This window comes from Arachis ipaensis, chromosome B10, assembly GCF_059453495.1.
Source record: "Arachis ipaensis isolate K30076 ecotype BB chromosome B10, ASM5945349v1, whole genome shotgun sequence".
Taxonomy (NCBI): domain Eukaryota; kingdom Viridiplantae; phylum Streptophyta; class Magnoliopsida; order Fabales; family Fabaceae; genus Arachis; species Arachis ipaensis.
In genome coordinates, this window is record NC_142435.1 from 77,911,377 (window position 1) to 77,926,056 (window position 14,680).

General features: G+C 34.8%; 1 non-coding gene across 1 annotated transcript; it reads left to right on the plus strand.

Moving 5' to 3' along the window:
• Window positions 1-1,500: 1,500 nt before the first annotated feature.
• On the plus strand, window positions 1,501-1,607 carry LOC148580519 (small nucleolar RNA R71). Its single transcript, XR_015895671.1, has one exon. It is a non-coding gene; the product is annotated as a small nucleolar RNA R71 (small nucleolar RNA).
• The last annotated feature ends 13,073 nt before the right edge of the window (window positions 1,608-14,680 follow it).

Genomic DNA, 14,680 nt, shown 5'->3' on the forward strand with positions numbered 1-14,680 from the left:
TCTGGCTGTAGCTAGGAATGGTCTTCCCCATATGATTGGGTGAGTGTGACTCTCTTCCATGTCCAAGATGACAAAGTCTGTGGGAAGAAAGTATTTCTCTACCTTTAACAACACGTTTTCCACCACCCCTCTTGCTTGTTTTTGAGTTTTGTCAGCCACCTTGATGACTACATCTGTGGGCAATATCTCATTGATCTGCAGCCTCTTCACCAGGGATAGAGGCATTAAGTTGATGCTTGCTCCCAAATCACAGAGTGCTTTATCAAACATTGTTTCTCCTATGGCACAGGGGACATGAAAACTTCCTGGATCTTTTCTTTTTGTAGGCAACTGCGGTTGAATGAGGGCACTGCACTCCTTGTTCATCACTATAGTTTGGCCTCCCTTGAGTGAGCTTTTCCTGGGAAGCAACTCCTTCATGTACTTGATGAATGCAGGTATTTGTTGGATAGTCTTGATGAATGGTATGTTCACATGCAGAGATGCAAATAAGTCAAGAAATCTTGAGTATATTCTCCTCTCCACAGCTTCCTTGAGCAGTTGGGGAAAAGGTGCATAGAGTCTCAGCAACTCCTGTTTTGAGATTTCTGGTTCTTGGTAATCTTTTTCCACCTCCTCTACTGAGGTATCTTCAGGTTGTTCTAACAGCTTGCTTGGCTTGTCCTCAGTCTCCTTATCACTTATAGTGACCATCTTGCAATCTTCCCATCTTACCTTCTTTGTTTCACCTCTCGGATTCTTCTCTGTGTCACTTGGGAATCCATCTGTGAGTTTGGGAATTTGCTCAGAGAGATATCCTATTTGAGATTCTAACCTCTTGATTGTGTCTCCCTGGTTCTTGAAACTGGCTCGCACTTCCTCCTTGAAGACCTTGTTGTCTTGAATCTCCTTGCTTAGGCCTTCAAGTAGATTCTCAATCCTTGAGATTCTTTCATCAAATGATGACAGGTCAGGCTGAGTAAGGTTATTCTGGCCTTGATATGAATGTGGAGAGGTGTTGTTATGGGGGTGTTGATATGGTCTAGATGTGAAGTGTTGGGTGGCTGCATTGTTTGGATTTGGGCGTCTTTGATCAAGGCTTTGGTCTTGTTGATTTCCCCACCCAAAGTTTGGGTGATTCCTCCATCCAGGGTTGTAGGTCTTGGAATATGGATCATGGTTTTGCCTAGGTGAATTCCCAATGTAGTTGGCTTGCTCCTGACTACCCTCTGCTTCTTCATTCACTCCTTCTTGGGTTGTTGATGAAGTGGAGCCAGCTGCTGGGTAATGAGCTTGTTTTGGGCCAACAGAGCATCTACATTGTTTAGCTCCATTACTCCTCTTGTGTTCCCTCTTTCGAAAGCATAGAAGTAGTCGTTCTCTGCTACTGTTTCAATGACATCTATGGCTTCCTCAATAGTCTTCTTCTTGTTCAAAGATCCTCCGGATGAATGGTCTATAGCCTTCTTTGACTCGTAAGAGAGCCCTTCATAGAAAATGTACAGCTGCACCCATTCGTTGAACATATCTGGTGGGCACCTCCTTGTTAAGTCTTTAAACCTCTCCCATGCTTCATATAGAGTCTCACCATCTTGTTGCCTGAAAGTTTGGACCTCAGCTCTCAGCCTATTGATTCGTTGAGGAGAATTTGTTCACCACATCTTCCCAAGTTGTCAAGCTCTCCCTTGGGAAAGACTCCAGCCACTTAGCTGCCTTATCCCTGAGTGAGAATGGAAATAAGAGCAGTCTATAGGCGTCAGGATGAACACCATTAGACTTCACTGTGTCACATATTCTCAGGAAGGTGGTTAGATGTTGATTGGGGTCTTCTTGGACACTCCCTCCAAACGAACAGTTGTTCTGAACAAGGGTGATGAGTTGTGGCTTCAGTTCAAAATTGTTGGCATGGATGGTTGGCTTTTGAATGCTACTTCCACAGTTCCCTGGGTTTGGATTGATGTAAGAGCCTAAAACTCTTCTATCCTCCCCAGCATGATTTGCTCCACCTCCTCTGCCATGGTTGTGAGCCTCTTCTTCATGATGGTGTTCCATGTTTTCTTCCATGTTTGGTTCAAAGTATTCCTCAAAGTGTTCCTCCTCTTCTTCACCACCAACTACACGTTTTTCTCTTGCCTCCCTCCTTAGTCTAGGGAAGGTTCTCTCAGGTTCAAAATCAAAGGAAGTTGAAGCCCCGCTTCTTCTCCCTGTCATACAACCAACAAGTACAAGCAAAGAGAATAGGTGCAGAAAGTATATCTGTCAGAATTACTGTTAGTGTGAGTGATGCAATATATCAAACAGTTAGTGGGTTAGTGAGATGAATAGTAAATAACAAAGAAAAAGTAAGGGGGAAGGGAAGAAGTTATCTAAAACAGAAAGTAAATGACTCAAACAGAAATTTAAATCAAACAAAAATAAAATGCTCACCTCCAATCTAATCATTGTTGATGCACAATCAATCCCCAGCAACGGCGCCATAAACTTGATGCACGAAAAACTTGTCTCACAACAAATTTCCTTCGGCAAGTGTACCGAATTTGTCATCAAGTAAAAACTCACAATAGAGTGAGGTCGAATCCCACAAGGATTGATTGATCAAGCAACTTTAATTAGAGGACTGTTCTAGTTGAGCGAATCCAGAATTTGAGTTGAGAATTGCAGAAAATAAAATGGCGGGAAGGTAATTGACAGGAAAGTAAATGCTAGAATTATAGATCTGAAAGTAAATGACGGAAGGTAAATTGCAGAATTGTAAATGGGAATGGGGGAATTGCTCTTTAAAGTAAATAACAGAAATTAAAGAGAATGGGTAAGATCAGAAATGGGGAGTTCATTGGGCTTAGGAGATGTTGCATTCTCCGGATCAATTTCATTTTCATCTCTTCCTCAATCAATGCACTCATTGATCTCCTTGGCAATCTTAAGTGATTGAATTACAATTTCTTGTAATTCAATCTCTCAAATCTTGATCAATAGCCAATTCCTTGGTCAATTGCTCATGAGAAGAGATGAAGTATGGTCACTGATTATACCACATGCATTTTCCAAACCAAGTGTTGAGAGGATTATAGTCACATATCCATCCAAACCCAATTTGGTCCAGCATGAGAAAGCATTTCTAGCTTGATCTCTTCATTCCTCTTTCAAGGTTCAGAAGAGATCCAAGTATGAATAGCTTCTTTTTCAAGATAACTACTCAATTGGATGAAGATCGAAAGCTTTCAAGTAAAATCAAGAGAAAAGATAGAAGAAGAATAATGAAAACTAGTATTGATCCATCAAATTACAACAGAGCTCCTTAACCCAATGACAGGGGTTTAGTTGTTCATAGCTCTGGAAAATGAAAACAAAGATGGAGAATACATGATGAAAACTTAAAAGTGCAGAGAAAGTAAATACAGAGAGTAGTTCTATGCTAAGAGTCTCCCTATAATTTCCAACTCCCAAAATATTTCAAAGATACTCCTATATATACTACTCTTCTGTTCTTCTAGTTGATTCTTTAAGTCTTGGGTCTTTGGATCTTGAGTTGGAAGCAGTTCTCTTCTTCATTGGGCTTAGCTTTTACGTGCAGAGAGAAAGTATGAAGTGGGCAGGGGCTTTGGCTCAGGAAGTTAGTGGTGTTAACGTTCAGTGAAAATATGGGTTCGAGAACGTTAGTGACAATCACCTTTTTTACTAACGTTCCTCACCAAAGTTAAAGGCCACGTTAACCTCAACGTTAGTGGCACAAACGTTGCCACTAACGTTTCCACTATGTCCTTCGCACACGTTATTGGGACTCAACTTTTCCAATAACGTTGAGAAGCCTCCCCCTTCCCTACGTTAGAGCCCACGTTAACTTAGTTAACGTGGCTCTTTTAACGTAGGCTTGCCATCCTTCGAGAACGTTAGTGACACTTACCATTGTCACTAACGTTCCAAATTGCCCCTATTTTCCACGTTAGAGTCCACGTTAACTAGGTTAACGTGGCTCTAACGTGGCCTTGCTAGCCATCTCCAACGTTAGTGACAAAGTTGAGTGTCACTAATGTTGGCTCATCCTTCCCTTATCCACGTTAGCTTCCACATTAACTAAGTTAACATAGGAGTTAACGTGGCTCATGGTGGCATGTGTGGCTCCTTCCAACGTTAGTGACAATGTTGGGTGTCACTAACGTTGGCGATCACCTTCTTTCTTCACGTTAGCTTCCACGTTAACTAGGTTAACATGGGAGTCAACGTGGCTCATTGGGGGCTTGTGTTCTTCCAACGTTAGTGACAATGTTGGGTGTCACTAACGTTGTCGACCACTTTGTTCCTTCACGTTATCTTCCATGTTAACTAGGTTAACGTGGGAGTTAATGTGGCTTAATGTGCTTTGGCCAACGTTAGTGACAATGTTGAGTGTCACTAACGTTGGCTCCCCCCCTTTCTTCTTAACGTTAGAGGCCACGTTAACTAGGTTAACATGGACTCTAACGTGGCCACTCATGATGTTGGTTCAACGTTAGTGATAATGTTAAGTGTCACTAACGTTGGCTCTATTTCTTAACGTCAGCAATGATGGCTTCGAGAGCGTTATTGGCAATCACTTTTCTCATTAACTTTGCAAGTTACTCCCATTCCACGTTAGTGTTAACGTTAGTGCAACTAACGTAGCCACTAATGTGGTTCTTCTTTGCTTCCTTTGTCCTGAAATTAAGCAATAAAGTGCATCAAAGTTCTAGTCCAAGTCATGGGAAATGCAACGTCCAATTTGTCCTTAAATTCATGCAAAATCCTCATGAAATCATGTAAAATGCACAATGTATGCTTGAATCAAGATGTAAGTGAATATCTACCCAAAACTAGCTTATTTCCTAAGGAAATGCATGAAACTACCCTAAAAACAGTAAAGAAAAGGTCAGTGAAACTGGCCAAAATGCCCTGGCATCAATTAGAAAGGAAGTTAGAAAAGATTTTGAAATTGATTTTGAAAAAGATGTGATTGAAACTTAATTTGAAAAAGATTTGAAAAAGAAATTTAAAAAGATTTGATTTTGAAAATTAAAGTTGATTACTTGACTAACAAGAAACTAAAAAGATATGATTCTAGAGTTTAAAGATTGAACCTTTCTTACTAGGCAAGTAACAAACTTAATATTTTTTTGAATCAATCACATTAATTGTTAGTAAAGATTTAAAATTATGAAACAAAATAAGAAAAAGATTTTTGAAAATCATTTTGGAATTTTCAAAAATTATGAAAGAAAAATGAAAAAATATTTGATTTTTGAAAAGATTTGATAAAGATAAGTTTTTTTAAATTGAAAATTTGATTTGACTCATAAGAAACAACTAAATTTTAAAAAGTTTTGAAAAAGTCAACTCAAATTTTTTAAAATTTATGAGTGAAAATGGGAAAGATATTTTTTTATTTTTGAATTTTAATAAAGAAAGAGAAAAACAACCCAAAGACTCAATGCATGAAAATTTTGGATCAAAACATGTGATGCATGCAAGAACACTATGAATGTCAGGATGAACACCAAGAACACTTTGAATGTTAAGATGAACACCGAGAACTTATTTTTGAAAAATTTTCAAGAAAAGAAAACATGCAAGACACCAAACTTAAAAATTTTTATTCTTTAGGCATTAATGTTTCAAGAATGCATATGAAAAACAAGAAAAGACACAAAACAAGAAAATATGAAGATCAAACAAGAAGACTGGCCAAGAACAACTTGAAGATCATGAAGAATGCAATGCATGAAATTTTCGAAAATAATTTTTAGAAAATTAAAAAAAAGATGCAATTGACACCAAACTTAAAAGTTGACTCTAGATTCAAGCAAGAAACACAAAAAATATTTTTGATTTTATGATTTTGTAAATTTTTTTGTATTTTTTGAAAATTAATTGGGAAAAACGAAAAAAGAAAATTTTTTTTTGAAATAAAAAATAAAAAGCATAAAATTAAAATAAAATAACCTAATCTGAGCAACAAGATGAACCGTCAGTTGTCCAAACTCGAACAATCCCCGGCAACGGCGCCAAAAACTTGGTGCGCAGAAATTGTGACGGTTCCATTCCTTGGTAACGGTGCTGAAAACTTTATACGCACGTTCATAATCTTAATTCTTTGTCACCACTTCGCACAACTAACCAGCAAGTGCACTAGGTCGTCCAAGTAATAAACCTTACGTGAGTCACCTTGTAAATCTCAGTCAGGCGGATTCAAATAGTTATGGAGATTTGATAATTAAAACATAATTGAAATATAAACTAGGATAGAGATACTTATGTAATTCATTGGTGAGAATTTCAGATAAGCGTATAGAGATGCCTTTCGTTCCTCTGAACCTCTGCTTTCCTGTTGTCTTCATCCAATCATTCATACTTCTTTCCATGGCAAGCTTTATGTAGGGCATCACCGTTGTCAATGGCTACATCCCATCCTCTCTGTGAAAATGGTCCAATGTGCTGTCACTGCATGGCTAATCATCTGTCGGTTCTCGATCAAACTGGAATAGGATTTACTATCCTTTTGCATCTGTCACTACGCCCAGCACTTGCGAGTTTGAAGCTCGTCACAGCCATCCCTTCCCAGATCCTACTCAGAATACCACAGACAAGGTTTAGACTTTTCGGATCTCAAGAATGGCCATCCATGGGTTCTAACTTATACCACAAAGATTCTAATATCTCGGACTCGGTCCTCTGTGTTAGATATCTAAGAGATATTCATTCTAGCTTGTTTGCATGTAGAACGGAAGTATTGTCAGGCACGCGTTCATAAGTGAGAATGATGATGAGCGTCACATAATCATCACATAAATCATGTTCTTGGGTGCGAATGGATATCTTAGAGAAGGAATAAGCTTGAATTGAATAGAAAAACAGTAGTACTTTGTATTAATTTATGAGGAACAGCAGAGCTCCACACCTTAATCTATGGAGTGTAGAAACTCTACCGTTGAAAATACATAAGTGATAAGGTCCAGGCATGGCCGAATGGCCAGCCCCCTAAACGTGATCAAAGGATGAAACTAAAGATGTTCCAAAAGATGTAAATATAATAGTAAAAGGTCCTATTTATGCTAAACTAGTTACTAGGGTTTACAGAAATAAGTAAATGATGCAGAAATCCACTTTCGGGGCCCACTTGGTGTGTGCTTGGGCTGATCATTGAGCTTTACACGTGTAGAGGCTTCTCTTGGAGTTGAACGCCAGTTTGTAACCTGTTTCTGGCGTTTAACTCCACTTTGCAACCTGTTTCTGGCGTTTAACTCCAGAATGCAGCATGGAACTGGAGTTGAACGCCAGTTTGCATCATCTAAACTTGGGCAAAGTATGGACTATTATATATTGTTGGAAAGCCCTGGATGTCTACTTTCCAACGCAATTAAGAGCGCGCCATTTGGAGTTATGTAGCTCCAGAAAATCTACTTTGAGTGCAAGGAGGTCAGAATCCAACAGCATCTGCAGTCCTTCTTCAACCTCTAAATCTGATTTTTGCTCAGGCCCCTCAATTTCAGCCAGAAAATACCTGAAATCACAGAAAAACACACAAACTCATAGTAAAGTTCAGAAATGTGATTTTTATTTAAAAACTAATAAAAATATACTAAAAACTAACTAAATCATACTGAAAACTATGTAAAAACAATGCCAAAAAGCGTATAAATTATCCGCTCATCATAAACCAAATACAAAAAGTAGGAATACATGTATATGTTAAGCTTCGTAGTTCGGTCGTGGCCTCGCGCCGACGATTCCTGAACCTGTCACTGAACAAAAAAAATCTGTAGGGGGTGAGAACTTCGTCCTCGCAGGTTCTCAGTAGGGACAGAGAATGCAGTGAGATTAAAGAATTAAGTTGCAAATAATCGCTTTTCAACTTAAAAAAAAGTACCTTTATAACTCTTTAAAACTCACTTTAAAGACTTTGATTAGTTCTCAGTAAGTTAAATCATTTAAGAAAATCCAGTCAGCAGTAGCCACCGAAATCCACAACAAACATACTAACTAAAGCATATAAAGAGAAACAAACACAACACATACACAATCACATAAAAATACAACAAGCAAACACAACCAAAATAAATGCGCAAACAATATAATGCATGTCTATCCCTACTGCAGGTAATGAGCTCATTTGTCGGTTTCGACCCGCACCCGACGCAATCCGACTCGCAAGTCAGATAAGGCATTCCAGCGGCATAACCTCTGCAAGTTTCTACTTCTTGCAAGCGCTGATTCTCCAGCTGAAGTATGCCAAACATGACCTCTGCAAGTACTTGCAGGCGCTGATTCTCCAGCTGAAGCATGTGCCCCTTTCTCCTGGAAGCTATTCCATACACACGAGCATCCCCGCAAAATCTTTCACATATAAAGCCCACGGCTTAACATTTTCACATCAGCACCTAACCATTTATTTTCCGTCACCCTCTCGTGACCTTTTAATTCATTTCATAATCACATGTACCTTGTTCTCTTTTCCCTTTCTTTCTTATTCTTAACAAACCGAATTCATATCATAACTTAAAACAAAATCTCTTCTTAAAAGATTGAATTTAAAAGATTATACTTTTCTTAATAAATCGGATTGAAAATAAGACCCTTTCCATAATAATTCAAAATCAAACAATATTCATAAATCAAATTGGCTTTTTAAATAATGCCTTAAACAAAGTCTTAGAATTTTATAAAAAAATTTCATCAGCATTTCCTCTAAAATTCAGACTATGCCACCCTTCCAGGGTCTCTGCTAAATAATTCTCTCAACCATTTCGAATATCAAATCCTTTTCAATAATGAAACCATTTCAAATGTTAAATAATTCTTAATAATCAAATCGTTTCCTTTGAAACTAAACCACGTTATATTTCAATAAAATTCAACTTCCTTTCAAATCCTTTTCTCTTGAATCAAACCAATAATTACTAATGAATCAAACCAATATTTTTCCGAACTCTTTCCAATGGTTTCAAACTCAAGTCACTCCTTATTATAAATTTTATAACTCAGACTTTGAATACAAATTCCTTTTCTCAATATAAGTAAATATGCAACCAGATCTTTTTCAACATAGGATCATTTTCTTAAAATAGGTTTATAAATCGTATTTCCAATAAAAGATCATTTCTTAGTATAAGTATATATAAAAATCAAGTTTTCAAAACAAAATCACTTTTTTCATTTGTATTTACAAGAATACGGGTGGAACCCCTCCTCAAAACTCGACTTCACTACCCTAACGGACTTCCTCACTTTCATTTCTCGACAGTTTACCAGCTTTTCATCAGCACTTTTTAAACACAAAGTTCTCAATAATCGACATATGATTCCAATCCTAGTCAAATTAATTATATAGTAACACCAAAATCAATTACCATTCACTTTCTCGACAAAAAATTCAATCACAATCACAGCCAATCATCCACAGCAAAAAAACTCAGACTCAATAACATTATAATTACTAAGATATTTGCAATTATTTACTATACTTTTGGGCATTCTTAAATTGAAAACGATTAATTTTAAAATAAAACTCCCTACTTTCGTACGGAACTAAAACAATGAAAGCTCTGGAAAAACTTTTTGACTGAACTGCTGAAGAAGAAAACATTAGAAATCGTCTGTGCCCCCAAAAACTCCAATTAGCCGAACTCAAAAGAAAGAGGAGCTATGTCACCGTCAATTTTTACCAGATAAAAATAATACCAATGTGTAGAGGAAGAAGATACGAACAATTTTATCGAATTAGATTTTTTATTGGAGTTACGAATTTAAAGAAATTGAAGTAAAAAAATTTATGGGTTCCACGGTTCTCTCTCTCACTCTCGGTCACTATCTCCTCACCATGCAAGAAAATGAAACTAAAAGAAGCTATATGATGATGATTAATGTATTAAATAAAGATTAGGTGTCATGGTTTTTATATATATACACATATGTACTTATACCTTCAAGCCACGTTTCTTACCTCTTTCTTTTCCTTTCCTAATAACTTACATATGTAACTATGAATGACTATGATTTATGTGATCCACGGTTATTTATTTATATATATAAAAGCTAAGTTTTCAATTTTTTTTTTTTTTTGTCTTTTATTCCCTTAATAGCCTTGTTGACAATCTTTCCAATATATGTACATAATGGGCTCATATATAATAATAATAATAATAAATTTAATTTTATCTATCAAAATAATTTTTAATAAATAATTCAAACTAATAAAATAAGTCATAATTAAATTAAACTTCAATAATCATAAAATTTTATTTAATTATTTTTGTTAAAAATAATTTTTTTAAAAAACAAAACTTAACAAATATAATAACTCATAAATAATTCATTATTTAATTTTCAAAATTTTAAAATATTACATCTTATCCCACTTAAAAAAATTTTTGTCCTCGAAAATTGTTATATTGAAATAGGTTCAAACTCAAATCAAAGAAAAATAGAGTTCATGAAAAAAGTACAAACAAATAGAGGTATATAAGGACGATATAGTATGACCGGGAAATAATTATGTCGTATTTTGAGAAAATACAAGGAAGAGAATTTCAATGAAGATAATGAAAGGAGAGATGAAACGAGTTTGTGTAGTACGAATAAAGGCTATACTTCGAAACGAATCCTTAAAACATAACTTCTAACATTCCCAAATCCCGTGATTTGCATAACCTATTATTTCTATATCGTCTATGATAATTCATTAGTGTTCCCGTATACACAAATCAATAATATTAAGTTGGCCAGATCGAATACTATGAGAGATGCAACGGTTGACTAACAGCATTTGTCAATAGACAATCATGCATCTAAAATTCACTCTTGTCATTAGGACAAGTCCTATCGCATGACAGACACTCAGAGTATGCAGTGAAGCATAATCAGTCCATTCCCAAGGCTCTAACAGGAACGAACTGCTCTGATACCATAATATAACACCCTAACTTTTAGAACCTCATGATTGTACTAAAAGCTCAGGCAACACTTACCTCTAAACCTTTATATTTTATATTATCTTTATTTAATATTGAGTCTTTGCGAGTATAAACCGAAATTTTAAATAAGAAATCGAAATGAAACTTTATTTTAAATCACTTAACCACAGAAGTATAAATATTCACATAACTTTATATATATATATAGACATATTCAAAGATTGTTAAATACAAGTCCTGCCCCTCTAAAAATCAAAACAACTAACGGCGAAGAAAAAATAAAATCTATGACTAAACCAAATACAAAAAGTAGGAATCCATATATATGTTAAGATTCGTAGTTCAGTTGCGGCCTTGCGCCGAGGATTCCTGAACCTATCACTAAACAAAAGAATCTGTAGGGGGGTGAGAACTTCGTCCTCGCAGGTTCTCAGTAGGGACAGAGAATGCCGTGAGAGTAAAGAATTAAGTTGCAAATAATCGCTTTTCAACTTAAAAAAAAGTACCTTTAGAACTCTTTAAAACTCACTTTAAAGACTTTGATTAGTTCTTAGTAAGTTAAATTATTTAAGAAAATCCCAGTCAACAGTAGCCACCGAAATCCACAACAAACATACTAACAAAAGTACATAAAGAGAAACAAACACAATACATATACAATCATAGAAAAATACAACAAGCAAACACAATCAAAATAAATGTGCAAACAATATGATGCATGTCTATCCCTAGCGCAGGTAATGAGCTCATTTGTCGGTTTAGACCCGCACCCAATGCAATCCGACTCGCAAGTCAGATAAGGCATTCCAGCGGCATAACCTCTGCAAGTTTCTACTTCTTGCAGGCGCTGATTCTCTAGCTGAAGTATGCCGAACATGACCTCTGCAAGTACTTGCAAGCACTGATTCTCCAGCTGAAACATGTGCCTGTTTCTCCTGCAAGCCATTCCATACACACGGGCGTCCCCGCACAATCATTCACATATAAAGCCCACGGCTTAACATTTTCACATTGGCACCATAACTATTTATTTTCTGTCACCCTCTCATGACCTTTTAATTCATTTCATAATCACACGTGTCGTGTTCTCTTTTCCCTTTCTTTCTTTTTCTTAACAAACCAAATTCATATCATAATTTAAAACAAAATCTCTTCTCAAAAGATTGAATTTAAAAGATTATAATTTTCTTAATAAATCAGATTGAAAATAAGACCCTTTCCGTAATAATTCAAAATCAAACAATATTCATAAATCAAATTGACTTTTTAAATAATGCCTTAAACAAAGTCTTGGAGTTTTATAAAAAAATTTCGACAGTGTTTCCTCTAAAATTTAGACTATGCCACCCTTCCAGGGTCCCTGCTAAATAATTCTCTCAACCATTTCGAATATCTAATCCTTTTCAATAATCAAACCATTTTCAAATATTAAATAATTCTTAATAATCAAATCGTTTCCTTTGAAATTAAGTCACGTTCTATTTCAATAAAATTCAGTTTCCTTTCAAATCCTTTGCTCTTGAATAAAACCAATAATTACTAATGAATCAAACCAATATTTTTCCAAACTCTTTTCAACGGTTTCAAACTCAAGTCATTCCTTAGTATAAATTTTATAACTCAGACTTTGAATACAAATTTCTTTTCTCAATATAAGTAAATATACAACCAGATCTTTTTCAACATAGGATCATTTTCTTAAAATAGGTTTATAAATCGTATTTCCAATAAAAGATCATTTCTTAGTATAAGCATATATAAAAATCAAGTTTTCAAAACAAAATCACTTTTTTGTTTGTTTTTACAAGAATACGGGTGGAACCCCTCCTCAAAACTCGACTTCACTACCCTTACGGGCTTCCTCACTTTCATTTCTCGACAGTTTACCTGCTTTCTATCAGCACTTTTCAAACACAAAGTTCTCAATAATCGACATATGATTTCAATCCTAGTCGAATCAATTATATAGTAACACAAAAATCAATTACCATTCACTTTCTCAACAAAAAATTCAATCATAATCACAGCCAATCATCCACAGTAAAGAAATTCAGACTCAATAACATTATAATTAATAACATATTTGCAATTACTTACTATACTTTTGGGCATTTTTAAATTGAAAACGATTAATTTTAAAATGAAATCCCATATCTTCGTACGAAACTAAAACAATAGAAGCTCTGGAGAAACTTTCTAACTGAGCTGCTGAAGAAGAAAACATTAGAAATCGTCTGTGTCCCTAAAAACTCTAATTAGCTAAACTCAAAGGAAAGAAGAGTTACGTCACCGTCAACTTCTACCGGATAAAAATAATGCCAATATATAAAAGAGAAGAATATAAACACTTTTATCGGATTAGATTTTTTATTGAAGTTACGAATTTAAAGAAATTGAAGTAAAAAAGTTTTTGAGTTCCACGGTTCTCTCTCTCTCACTCTCGGTCACTATCTCCTCACCATGCAAGAAAAAGAAACTAAAAGAAGCTATATGATGATGATTAATGTATTAAATAAAGATTAGGTGTCATGGTTTTTATATATATACACATATGTACTTATACCTTCAAGCCACGTTTCTTACCTCTTTCTTTTCCTTTCCTAATAACTTACATATGTAACTATGAATGACTATGATTTATGTGATCCACAGTTATTTATTTATATATATAAAAGCTAAGTTTTCATTTTTTTTTTTTTGTCTTTTATTCCCTTAATAGCCTTGTTGACAATCTTTCCATTATATGTACATAATGGGCTCATATATAATAATAATAATAATAATAATAATAATAATAATAATAATAATAATAATAATAAAATAATAATAATAAATAATTTAATTTTACCTTTTAAAATAATTTTTAATAAATAATTTAAACTAATAAAATAAGTCATAATTAAATTAAACTTTAATAATCATAAAATTCTATTTAATTATTTTTGTTAAAAATAATTTTTTTTAAAACAAAACTCAACAAATATAATAACTCATAAATAATTAATTATTTAATTTTTAAAATTCCAGGATATTACATATTTTCAGTCATCAAATATTAAATTCATAAATTACATATCTAAAATACAATTCACACAAGTTAATTTAGGGGATAAGTACTTTTTTCGTCCCTAAGGTTTGAGGTCAAAATCAAATTGTCCCCGACCTTTTTTGGTTATTAAAATCATCCTCAACGTTACAAAACGTTATAAAATCGTCTTTTTTTATTTTATTTTACCAAATTACCCTTATCAATTAATAAAAATAATATTAAAAAATAAAAATAAAACCCCACCCCGATGTCTTTTCACTGTCTTCTCTCTCAATTCCCTTCTTTCTACCATTTCTGCTCTTATGGATCCCTCACCGCCACCGCCATCTTATCTTCCGCCCCCCTCCACCTGCACCCACACTCCCTTATCTATTTTCTTTCTTCTCTTCCCATCCAAGCAGAAAATCTCACAACAAACTCAGATTATGCAATGCAAACAGAAATTTCAGTTCAAACAGAAGAAGAAGATGAAGAAGACGCAGAAGAAGAATCAGATTTCTATTTCCTAGTCCAACCACAGCAGCAACAACCAAAATCAACAGAAATGACAGTTCAAGCAATAATTCAGCAATCCTCATTGTCAAGTTATAGTTACAAATATGCGATGCCATAATTTCAGCAACAACAACAAAATTCATGCCAAACTTCAAAAATCATGGATGCAGAAGAAGAAGAACTCGATGCAAACTCAGATTCAACAAACAATTCCACAACAAATTTGCAAAATGTA